The following is a 12,700-nucleotide window of genomic DNA, read 5'->3' as shown; positions in this document are numbered from 1 at the left end:
ATAGCAGGGATTTCAAGCTGGCAAGTTCTTCACACTTATCTTTGTGTTCATTGAAGATTTGAGCACTAGAGGAAACCTAGGAACTGGTCACCATAAACTACACTAATTCAATGTGCTACTAAGGGAAAGTGCCACTACAAGACTAACAGATTCAGTGGAAGCGATATACTGGAACTTAAGTCATCCATTTAACATTTTGGCGAGTAAGAAGCATTAAAAATGTGAACATGTCAAAGGCAAATCTCAGAAAGCAAAATAAATAGGGAGAAGCAAGTTCTTCAAGAGTAAAAGGGGCTTGGTGGTTGTTGGAATTTTTTCTTTCATTTTGTCTTCAGAAAATTATAATTTTTGTAGGTTGAAATAAGAAAACACTGTTATTTCACCCTTGGAGAAATCTACCTTTTTACCCCACCAATTGTTTGCCATTTCTGAAAAGTCTGCTGGCCTCAAAACTGAAGTCTTTTCTCGGGAGGTAACTGTTCTGAGAGATATATCACATAATGGAGTATTTCGCTGCATGATTTACTGCAGACGATGTATAACCTGTGTGCCTATGCTATAAAATGCCTGGGAATGGAAACTTGGCCTTATATAACTGACTACAGCATCTAGTTTGAACAGGAAAGGGGTGCTGATCCACATTTAGGGATCTGAGGGATTATTAGAATTTAAAATAAAAAAAGATTTTAGAAAATCACCAAAGGAAAGATTTTTATTTCGAGCTACAAGGAGATTTTGTGACCTCATTGGGAAGACCTTAAACGTGTGCAAGGTTGAGAAAAATGTGTCTTGGTTCAGACAAATGTTTTTGGAGGCCAGACAATGACTTCTATACAAGTTGAGCCTTTTAGGGATGGTTGTAGAGCCGGCAAGCTCCTCTTCTGCAATTTTCAGGATGATCGCTACAAGGGACTCGAAAAAACTCTTCAACTTGGCAGTGAATCATGCTGAGCTAAAAGCTTCTGGGAATGTTCCTGGGAACCTCTGATACTCTGAAGAGACTAAGGAGAGACAACACTGGTGCTGGGATGCTTGCCCAGATGATAAACTATGCAGGAATTTCTGTACAGCTGATAAACTGCTCAGGACCCTGTGAAGTATATACATTGTGTAACAATACCTGTAGGCTCCCAGAAATACCCTTGGGGGCAGCAGCCACTGGTATTCAGTAGTCACAAGGTCTGTCCCCTCTGCTCCCTCGTCCCAAAGCGGGTACCTGGTTTGACTCAGAGTTGTTTGAGGAATTGCTTGCCCTTTCCTGTCCCCCCTGCTCCCTCCCCACCCCCCCACCCCCGCTATGCATTTTTAACCGGCAGGGGTAAACAGGAGGGCTCAAGAATTAGAGAACTTATATATATGTGAATATGTGATACATGATGAAGACTCTGCAAAGAATATATCCTATCATTTAAACATGAAAAAAAAAAAGGCTGAAGTCATGACACATCAAGGGGGGCAAGGCCTCTTAAATATGACTTCAGTTTGCAAGATTTTGGGGTGTACTAAGAAAAAGTATGCTTTGAGCTGTGTCTGCAGATGGATCACTTTGGAGATGAAGGAGGTGGTCGTGCCTCTATATGCAACTGTCACGTTTACTACAAAAGGAGCAGCATTCAGGGAACAGCAGGAAGAGCAATTGTAGGGGGCAGAGGTTATCTTGGCTGAGACTCTCTCTGGGCTAACTTGCTTTGCATTTACCAGCAGGCAAAGGGTGTTCATCTGTGCAGTTATTGCAGGGTAGCTGGTGTCCTGTAAATCCACACCCTTGAATGCCTCACTAAAACATGTTCACGAGGCCATACCCTCAAGCACAAAGCTCATTTTAAATGTATGATTCAGAACCATTAAGACAACGGGACAACTTGTACATCTTAAATTAGACACCAAGTTTACACACCTAGCTGAAGATGGGCCAAGTAAGAGAGAGAAATAACTTAATACCATGTCCTAAGAAATGAGATACAGCATGGAAAGGGAGAGACAGATTAAATGGCAGGGAAACCATCTGGCAGTCCCACTTTTTTTTTTCCCCATAGTAGCATGTCATATTTTTCAGGCCTATTCTGCATATAAGTGTGTGAAGTAATCTGAGATTGGTGAGAGATGTCCCATTAGTTCAGATTTTTTACACAGGAATGGACTGGTTGACAGAGGTAGTTTATGAAATGGGAAGGGTTTTTTTTTAGTCAGTCTGTGTTGCTAAATAAGTATGAAAAAAATGTAGATAGAACCATGAGTTTATTTTTGTTTACATTACTACTGTGTTCTCTTGTCCTTGATATGTGGAATTGCTGCTTTTCTGAGTCCTTGGCTAAGCCTTGGGAAAAGAGAGCATTCTGTATTGCTTTTATAGTAATAATACTTGTACTTCACTATGTCACCACTGCTCTATGGAATAAAAGGACAATTTTTACTATCACTTTTCTACAGGCAGAAGAACAGAGGGAGTGCAGATGTCTCAGGACTAAGACCAAGACAGAGGGACTCAAAACCAGGTAAGAATTGCAGCAGCAGCAGTGAAGACTTTGACTGGCTTTGGTAACAAGCTTTCCAGCTTGGAAGAAGGGGGAATATGATAGAGGGCTGCAAAGATCTGTGTAGCATTGAAAGTATGGGTAGAGACTGGCCATTCCCTTCTCAGTGCAAGAGCTAGGAACACTGAATGAGGCAGGCAGGATGTGGGAATTCTTATTGCATCAGGGACTTGACCTGTGCAATGTGACATAGCACATACCTACAATTTACAGATGGCGATGGAGAAGATTATATAAATCTTTGGAGAAAAATCCATTGAGAGTGACTAAATGGACAGAAACCACATTCTGGTCAGGAAGTTCCTTAAGCTGAAAATAGTGGAAGGCTGGAAAGTACGAGGATAAAGTAGTATATAATGCCCATGTCTCCCTAAGCATCTGCTTATTACTGTTGTCCTATGGCCACTCTGTGGCCATTCTTATGTCCTCTTGCACAAAGAAGATGAGAGGACTCCTAAGACAAGAGGAAATGGCCTCAAGTTGCACCAGGGGAGGTTAGAGTTGGATATTAAGAAAGATTTTTTTTTTACAGAAAGAGTTGAAAAGAATTGGAACAGACTGCCAAAGGAAGTGGTGCAGTCACTATTCCTGTAAAGTGTTCAAAAAATGCATGGCTATGGCATTGAGGACATGGTTTAATGGTGAACATTGTGCTGGGGTGACAATTTGGACTTGCTGATCTTAAAAGTATTTTCATTAATGATTCTATGAGAGTATAAACTGTGAAAACTCTATAGTGAGAAAAATTCAGAGCTAGGGTCTCTTGAGTAGGAAAGCTGGTTGAGAGATGGTCCTGCCCCCAAGGTGTCCACTCCACTTTCTTGGCTATACTTGACCCCATGACAAAACAGTCCATGCATGAACAAATCTATCCATGTGGTAGAACCTACACTTCACAAGAGTTTGAATTTTATGATCTTTGAAGAAGCCCTGAGGCAAAACCCCACCACTTTAGGAGAACATTAGAGATAGGCTTTCAGCAGGCAGGTGTTTCTGGTCTACCTGGTTGCCCAGGTGAGTTCCTGTTGATAAAACTTTTTGCACACTGTTGTGTTTTGCTTGTAATTGCTATATCTCAGGGCTTCTGGAGCTTTGAATGGGTATTTCATTACCTTAAATATAAATAAATTGATAATATCATATGAGGATGATATGAGAGCAGACCAAGGACAGATCAAGCAGAGTAAGACAGGCATAAATGGGAGCTCTTGTGTGGAAAAACTAAGTAGGGTGAAAGAGAGAGACATGGTATGACATCTCAGTCAATATGAGAAGCTTTTTTGCCATTAGCAGAAAGGCCTCTGCTGAAGGGTGAAGAGAGAACATAAAGATCTGGCAGATCTCTGAGGGAAAGATGCTGCCTCTATGCAGTAAGAAGTCAAAGTGATGCCAGTCTAGTTACAAAATGGTCTGCACAAGCTAAAATAACTCTGATTTAATGTAATATCATACCTCAGGCCTCCTGTCATTTTGCCAGGACACAATTTTTTTAAACTCTGGAGTTTTAGGGTTCTGTGGGCATGTACCTGTCACCTTGCAGAAGAAACATGAAAAATATCTTCTCAGCTTGTAATTGGATAAATTGAAGGTAAATGTTTACCATGCTCACTTAGGTTGTTGGTCAAAGCCTTGCAGGCTGAGGAATTCCTACCCTCCAGGAAATACACTGTCATGCCTGTTGTCCATCTATGCCTGGTGATTGTCCGATTATGAGTCAAATATAAGGGGATATAGCAATTATTTCATACCAAAATTATCCCATTTAAATTTTTGTTTGATGTTCAGGAACCGTTCAAAGTCTTCATTCCTGTGCATAAGGTGACTGTAATTTTTATGATACCTTTTATAAACAAAGAAATATAGCTCTTTCCTGTGAAGGTGATGCCTGTATTTCAGAACCATTACTGTCTTTCTGGTTAATACTGTCTTAGTTATTCGATTTCTTTTTGAAGAAAATATAGATAAAAAATAACTTTGGTCTTGAACATTAATGAGCTTGCACTTCTCGCTGTCTTGAAACCAAGGCATGAGCCCAAACTTACCTATATTGGATGAATTTGGTAAACCAGACTTGTGAATTTGCATGACAGCGTTGGGGGCAAGGCCCGTGTGTATCATATTTTGTGAAGAGGTAAAGACAGTGAGAGTAGAAAATAACTGTCATTGTAAGTTGTGCATTTTCTCAACAAAACATAAAGATTTTTACCATGTGAACAAAAAGAGCAGACTTGGCAGCAGAACTGAGCACAGTGGGTCTGGAGGTCTGGTAGGTCGATTATCCATGAGGTAGGAAGGATTTGTCCAATAGACCAGAACAGCTCAGTTGGGACCATTAAAGGATTTAAGAGTAAAAAATCCATGTTTTCAATTTCTGTCTGTTCAAACACGTAACCATTCCATTCTAGACCATTCCCCTCCTCTCATAAAAATTCATGGCACTGATCAAAACTTGTATAGCAGTGATCAGAGAGACTAGCAGGTTTTGGAAATCACAGTGCCTTATATGTGGGTAAGATGTTTCAAGAAAGGTCAAGAGATATTTCCCAACCCTAGGTGTTTACAGAGTAGATGCTAATCTAATCAGTCTAGACCATGACGCCCTTAAGAAACAGAAAAAAAATCTGGTAAGTGAACTCCCAGATAAGTCTCTGTACTCGGTATGATTTAAAGGGATGGGACAACATGTGTCTCTTACAAGGGCATGTGGTCTCCGGCTGCTCCCTCCTAGCCCCTGAGAGCCCTCTCCCTGACAGTGGCCAGCAAATTCTCCTGAATGCTGGTTGAGTGTTAATCCCTGTTAACAGCACTGCCTTGACATCCCTAGAAACAAAGCATTTCTGCAGAGCAGAGCTTCCTCTTTGTGTTCTGCTGGTGTGCTTTAACCCCAAGATGCAACGATCACTTCCAGGAATAAGACAGTTTAGTTCCCATTTGTGCTTGGCCCTTCTGCTCACACCAGTCATATGGAGTAGCTGCAGTGTCAAGGGAGATACAGGAGGCCAAGACACAGATTGAAACCTCAGATAGCTGAAGAGACTGGCCATAAAGCACCTAACAGGTCATAGCAGTTATTTCTTGATAGGTGCCTAGACCAGTTAAGCACCCCTAGAGAAAGGCTGAGCACTTTTATTTTCCGCTGGTTGCCACAGATTATGGGGCTAACTGTGACTGGGGTCCATCCTGATGTGGTCACTAGTAGGTTAACTGGTCTTCTTTCGTAGCAGTGACCTGTAACTGACTGACCTCTTTATCAAAAGATTAAATCAGACTCGATTTTAAGACTTTAGAAGAGTCCTCAGTTTTCTTAATTCCCTGATTAATTGTTTTGCCCAGTTTGAAAAATGAAACAACAAAAAGACAGCATCTCATTTCAGATATCCATCTAAGGACCTATTGTTACTTTAAAGCCATTGAAGCTATTGTTATTTAACGAGAACTTGATTGCTTCTTTTAAAAAATCAAGACAATGGTAAGGTAAACTTTTTTTTACCTAAATATCCCATTACCTAAACTGTAAGGCATGACAAATAATGATTTCTTCATCACCCTACAACCCTTACCTAGCTACAGTGTAATAAAATAAAAAAAGTTATGACAGCCTTTCCTTTGAATTCACTTGCAAAGGACCACCATTTTAGACTATAAGATTTTTTTTTTCTTTGAGTCACAGTGTACTACTACATACTTGCTTAATTTTCATGAATGCTTTACTCTCCTTTCACTAAATGTTAATTTGCATGAGATACTTGTGGCTTTAAAGAGACGGCATTGGCTCTCTGTGTCTACCAATCTAATTTCCTTGCATTTGAAGAATCACAGAGTTCTGGAGAACATAATCAACAGCTCTGTTTTGACAGGGGATATACTCATTTCTAAGTGAATACATAAAAATTAAAGACATTAGTCATACTTCGTTACATTCACACAAGTGGTACTTTAAAAATATAGTCCAAACACATTATTGTTCAAATTGTGTAGATTTTTAACTTTCCTGAGGAAAGCATACCTTAATTAGCCAGCTGTAATCCAAATTACAGTTTCTCATTTATTAAAGCTGTAAAAATACCTTAAATCTGCTGCATGTGTCTGAAATAACAAAAATAACTGCATTAGCAAAAATTATCTGAATATGAGAGAGCTATAAATAGATAGGAGGTGAATTGGACAGTCGGTGGATTCTGATTTGGATTAAAAACATCTTACTTAAGCCAAAAACATGGCAACCAATATTTTCTGTTATAAAAATATTTGAGATGAATTTAGTTTTATGAAAGCTGTCAGGAGCTGAAATGAATAGCAGAAGTTCTCTGTTTATTTACAAGCCAATGCTATACCTGAAGAGTAAAGCGAGGCACGTTACGAGCAGTGACAGCAAACCTTTGATTGTATTCAAAAATCCTTTTTGCTGGTGGATAAGAATGACCTGTATGTTCATGTTCTCTCTGCCTTGATAACGCTTGTCATTTGAGCAAATAGTATGACAGGTCTGTGAGGTGGATTACTACTGTCCACTAGAGGCTGTAATGAGACCAACAATGTCATTTTATGATAGATTGAAGACTTGAACTTCAATCGATCAATAATGATGAGATTACTTTTCACACTCAATACATTGTCAATCACTGCATTTCCCTGAATGCTAGTGTTAAAAAAATCCAACTTTTTAGAAGTATTATTAATTGTATAAAACATGTTGTGTAGATGGCACATTACAACTAGTGAATTGAAAAACAGTTCTTCTAGACACTGTGCATCCTGCATGCCAAATTGTTTAGTATCTTTCGGTGAGCTCTGTATTCTTCTGGGAGTCCTATAATTTTCAACACATCACCAGCAGTAAATAAAAACGCTTGGGTCTATGTGGGTTCTTGTGTCCCACTCGTGTTCATCAGCACCTTGATATTTTGTGGAATCCTTTGTGCAGGGAATATATTGAGGCCCAGTGTAGGCCCTTGGCAGAGGAGCTGCTAAGGCACAAGGGCATCTTGTGACATGGTTGCATATCCTGTGTGTTCGGCCACACTCATAAGGCATAGTCCCCTCATCCCTCGTCTGTTAATGCAACCAACATGTATCCAGTCAGAGCGGAGGTGAGTGGCTTATGAACTTGACGTGGCTGGTGGCAGTTGTGGCACTTCCCAGAGCCATGGATTAAGTGCCTGCTGGTTCAGGGAAGCACTATTGCTTTAACTTACAATGCACTTACATTGTGGGGGTCTCTTTTCTACACTGAAGCAGAAACATGGACAAAGATGTAAAAGCCTGGAGTATACAGCGTGGCAAAAAATGAGGGTCCTGAGGCAAACACTATAGTCACAGAGTAGAGGAACACACAAGCCTCTTACATGAGCCTGCTGCAGAAGGGAAAGTTGCCCAAAGCTTGCTTCAGCATGAATGTGGCTTCTCTTTCTCTGCGTGTGCCACACCTCTTGGCAAGGTGAATGTTTGAGAAGGAAAGATTCCTTTCTCCTGAGGTAACACTCTGTACTACTGGAATAAAAAAGGTGGCAGACAGAATGCCTTGTACTCTGAATTGAACCTTGATGATGGGTTTGCAGTTTCTCCAGGGCTTTCACTTGATTTTCAGTAATCTCCAGTCTTTGTCTCTTTCCCTTGGTTCTTTTTATTAAATCAATGAACCTTACATTAGCTGGGTGAATACAATTTTGCTGTCTGCTTTGCTGCTGTAGATTATCTCTCTCGTAGTACTGAGTGGCATGTTTGTCCAGATATCTTGGCCTGTTGCTGCTTCTGTCTCCAGATCACTGCTAGAAGAGAAAATCATTTTCATAGTGAACCTGAACTAAAGATACAGGGGATGCTATGGTAAAAGATCCTTGTTTCATAAAGCTAGTCTGCATTACAGTATCAACTCTTAAATCCAGAATGCTGGAGCTTACAATGTTATTACTACATTCTTTAGCAATTACAGTAAGCCAGTGCAGTCCTTTATAGAAGGGACTCCTTTGCTGATCTGCATAATGGCAGGCTGAGTCCTAGGGTACTTTGCATCTAGACTCTAATACTAGATTTAATTCACAGTTAAAACCTAATGTTAATATAAAATGGACACATAGGAGATATACCTGCCAGAAACCTGGTACCTTAGAGTTTATTGTCATGGCAAAACATACAAGCTGCAATAAACAGCTTGATCTGGATGGCCATGTTACATGGCATGCACATCTCTGGCCTTTCTGAAGCCTGGGACCCCATAGCATCCAGCTCCTTGGAGCTGGTGTGTAACAGCCTTTGGTATTTATGCAACTTTTTTTTGCAATGTCCTTGGGGTGGGGAGAGGCCTCTGTGCTCTACTTCTCTTCCTGATGCCAAAGCAGAGAGTGAATGGCTTCTTATGGACCACTGTTGGGTTGCATGCGAACATAGCATCCCACTATCCTTTGGCTGCATTCATCCTATTCATTGCTTTCGTAATTTATTTCTTTGTACCTAGCTTGATAAATTGATTTTGAGGGGTATGGGGGAGTGGGGGTTGTTTGTTTGTTTTTTTATTTTTTTTTAACGTGAAGACCAGACTGAAACAGTCCAAAAGGAAGATATTTTCTCTGGTCTCTGTTTTGCATCTGTGCTTGTTACTTGCCCATCACTGCAGTTTATGGCACTTACAGGAACCTGCGTTGAGGGAAGTAAGAGAGTAGTACACTGATGCTGGGGTGCCAGGGGAGTGTAAGTTGCCATAGTTCGCGGGAGGTGGGAGGGAAGTTCGGGAGTTCACAGTGGTCTGCAGACAGCTGGGAGAGATGCTGGGAGAGATCTTTGATGAAACCAGTGCTGAGGAATCCAGAGGGAGTTAGTACCCAAACATGCGTGGTTCAGCCCTGCCTGTCTTGTAGTTCAGTGACGGTATGAGTCAGACTCTCTTTGGTCTGAATGAAGTGGAAGGTACTTTCTACAAGCAACTCAAGCATATGCCAAGAATCCGGATAAATAAAACTAATTCAGAAAAAGGGAGTGGGATGCAGGTTCTTGCTCTAAATCACTTCACAGTTCGACACAGCGAAATACAATATGGCATCTTAAATAAAATCACCCTCTTCTGACTCTCGCAGAGGCTGCTTCAGAGCATTCCCTGGTTTCCAGCAGTTTTATTTCCTCCCTTAGAGAGACAGACCAGCCTTGACTGAGCAACCGATTTTCATGCATCCTTTAAACCAGCATTCCCTACCATTTCTGAAGGACAGCACACGTCGCTATCTGTCTGTTTCTTCCCCCTTAAACAATATAGGTTTGGGGTTGGGTTGTGGTTTTTTTTTTCCCCTCCCCATCTCATTTCTTTCTGCCTGCAAAGTGATTTGAGAGCCCCGCGACGCAGCCTGCTACAGGAGCGGGGACTTCTCTGGAACACTGGAGTGCGCAGGGATTAATCCCACCGTAGAGAGCCAGCCTGGCCTTTGAAGTGTTACAAGGGGAGGGAGGAGGTAAGTGTCGAGGCGAGCCCCCAGCCCCCCTCCCCGCCCCCAGGCAGCGTTCTGCGGCCCGCAAAGGGTTAAAGGCCGCCTTGGCCCGGCGGTGCCGTGCGTATGCAATAATCTGTGTGGCTCTCTTGGCCGGCTGCCAGAGTGTTTGCCTTGCCTCCTCCTCCTCCCTTCTCTCTCCCCCCCTTCCCCCCCCCCTCCGCCTTTTGCATGAAGTAGGATCCTTGAGCTGTTGCAGAGGCAGCCAACTGCTCCATATTTGGCTTCTATTACCCATTTACATGCTGGAGAGCGGAGAGGGAGCGAGCGCTGTACCGCAGACATCATTTCTACTACAGTGGTGGAGACATCCCGGACCTGTGTCACTGCAGGGGGAAGGAAAAAAACCAAACAAACAAAAAGCAGACCCAAGCCCCGTGATCAGCTAGGAAGACATTTGTGTGCGAGTCTCTCTGAACCCCCACCCCCGCCAACCCCACCTCCACTGACACTTTACAGTAAGTGGCTTTTTTTTCCTCCTCTGCTTTCTGCCTCCCCCCCACCCGCTCCCGGCTTCTTCCCTTGTTTAGACTGCAAACCGCCGGCGATTTCCAGCTGGAAAAACACGGGGCTGAGGGGGCCGGGGAGCGCGCTGCCCACTCCGCCAAGGGGCTGCAGCCTATCTCGCTGCGGCCGCCCCCGGCCCGCCGCGGCCCGGCACGGCCCGCAGGCGCTGCCGCCGCGGGCCCGGCCCTGAGGGAAGAGGGAGGCAGGGAGGGAGAAGGGGGCGGCCGCGAAATGGCCGAGTACGCTGCGCAGGGAACAGAGTAGGGATGCGGGACACGGGAGGAAGCGGGGGGCTGGGGCGGCCCCGCGGCGGGAGCCGCTCGTACAGCCCTGCCCCCCCCCCCCCCCCCCCGCCCCGCTCCTTCCTCCTTCTTCACTCCCCCCCTCTCCCTCCCTCCCGCTTCCCCCCGGCCCGGGCGGGGTGTGGGTGGCCGCGGGGACGGTGGACATTTTGCGAGTCGCGGCTGGCCCCCGGTGCGGCAGCGGCGGCCTCGGGGTGTGTGAGACTGCGCGTGTGTCCGTGTGTGCGGGAGGGCGATGTGCGGTGCCGGTGCGTGTGTGTGGTGTGTGTGTGTGTGTGTGTGTGTGTGTGTGAGCGTGAGGGCTCCGCTGCGTGCGAGTCTGCGTGTGTGTGTGTGTGTGTGCGAGTGTGTGGTGCCGGTGCGTGTGTGCGGAGCGTGCGGTGCCGGCTGTGTGTGTATGTGTGGGTTGCCGTGCCGTGCCGTGCCGTGTGCGGGTGGGGGGTGCGGTGCCGGTGCGGTGCCGTGTGTGTGTGTGTGTGCGGGGGTGCGGTGCCGGTGCGGTGCCGTGCCGTGTGTGTGCGTGCGCGGCCGGCGCGGTGCGGTGCGGGGGGGCCGTGCGGAGCGCGTACGCCGGGCGGACCCGGCGGAGCGCAGCGCGGGGCCGGTCGCCGGCAGGGCCGGTCGCCGCCGCCGCACGACGTATGTAGTACGGCGCTGGGCGGCTGCCGGAGGGTGAATGAAGCGAGGAGGAGGCGGCGGCGGCGGGGGAGGCGGCGCTGGCGCTGGGATGTGCCCGGCAGCAGCCCCGCTCCGCTTCACTCAGGGCCCAGGCCGGCTGCAGACGCCACCCGGTACTGCCGGGAGGGACGGGGCGGGAGGGATGGGGGAAGGGGGGCGCCGCCGCCCCGCTGCCCGCCCGCGGTTGTGGGGTCCGGCCGGCGGCTTCCCGAAGGGAAGCGGGGCCGGGGTTCCCCGCCGCCGCCGTCGCCCCGGGGCTCCGCTCGCCTCTTCCAGTGGCGGCCGCTGCCCTCCTGCCGCTCACCGATCCCCCGTCGCCTCCGGGTTTGCTTGGGTCGGGTGGAGGTGGTTGGGTTGCGGGGGTTTGGGGTTGGTTGGTGGTGGTTTGGTTTTTGGTTTTTTTATTGGTTTTTTGGGTTGTTTTCGGTTTTGTTTTTTTTACCCTGAGGCATCGTAATTTACGGGCAGAAAAACAAATAAATGACCCCGTGTACGATTGTGGGTGCTGAATCCGTCAATGTGATTCCTGAGAATATTAAAGTCTAAATTAAAGCGTGCTGGAAAAGCGTCAGCTCCTACTGTAATAGTAATAGCGGTAATAATAAAATGACAGAATTGGGAGCGATTTACATGTTATTGAAGAGGAGGAATTACTGAAGAGTAATAATAGAAAAGAAAACAAGTCGGAAGCCCGTTATATAATGCACTGTGTAGACAACGAGAGTGACAGGCTATTTTTATTTTGTTTACCGTATGCTGTGTAATAGGGACTCCTCCGAGCAGCATCTCTCCCCTATGAGCCCGAACTCCAGATAGAATTGGGGAAAAATTTGAGGCATTTATTTTACGACCAGACGAAGAAATCTAGGTTTGTAAAACCTTCCTCTTTACAAATGATTTCTGTGTACAGAACGGGAAGGGTGTGCAGGTAAATGACCTTTGCCGGAGACCTTTTCCCTTTCATATGGTAAAGAAATTCATATTTTGTAATACAGCTTACACTTTAACCTTTAACGCTCATGGTTATGTATTTTATGCAGTAATGGTTACTTTACGCGTCAGATACGGTCAGGCATAGTGAATTACTCTGCTGACACACTGATAAGTCAAGGACTTTTAATTTCAGTTTCGAATGAAACCGTCCCCTAAAGGAAAATCCCGACTTCATGTTAATCTATTTCTGTTCGGGTGATAGAGACGGTGC

General features: G+C 45.3%; 1 protein-coding gene across 16 annotated transcripts in view; it reads left to right on the top strand.

The window, feature by feature from the left end:
- ATXN1 (ataxin 1) overlaps positions 1-12,700 on the top strand; it is a 369,363-nt gene that overhangs the window by 137,755 nt on the left and 218,908 nt on the right. For 9 of the 16 annotated variants that reach the window (XM_014878318.2, XM_088169186.1, XM_088169127.1 and 6 more), the window contains exon 1: positions 11,760-12,364. The gene's annotated coding sequence lies outside the window, so the exon portion shown is untranslated. Of the gene's footprint in view, positions 1-2,430; positions 2,496-9,862; positions 9,974-10,157; positions 10,468-11,475; positions 11,610-11,759; positions 12,365-12,700 lie in introns of those variants that run through there. The other 7 variants (XM_088169133.1, XM_088169201.1, XM_088169193.1 and 4 more) reach the window with 4 other exon arrangements.

Source organism: Sturnus vulgaris, chromosome 1, assembly GCF_052056855.1.
Source record: "Sturnus vulgaris isolate bStuVul1 chromosome 1, bStuVul1.hap1, whole genome shotgun sequence".
NCBI classification, from domain to species: domain Eukaryota; kingdom Metazoa; phylum Chordata; class Aves; order Passeriformes; family Sturnidae; genus Sturnus; species Sturnus vulgaris.
The sequence above is the reverse complement of the archived record's forward strand: the minus strand, read 5'-3'. Positions and strand labels throughout refer to the sequence as shown.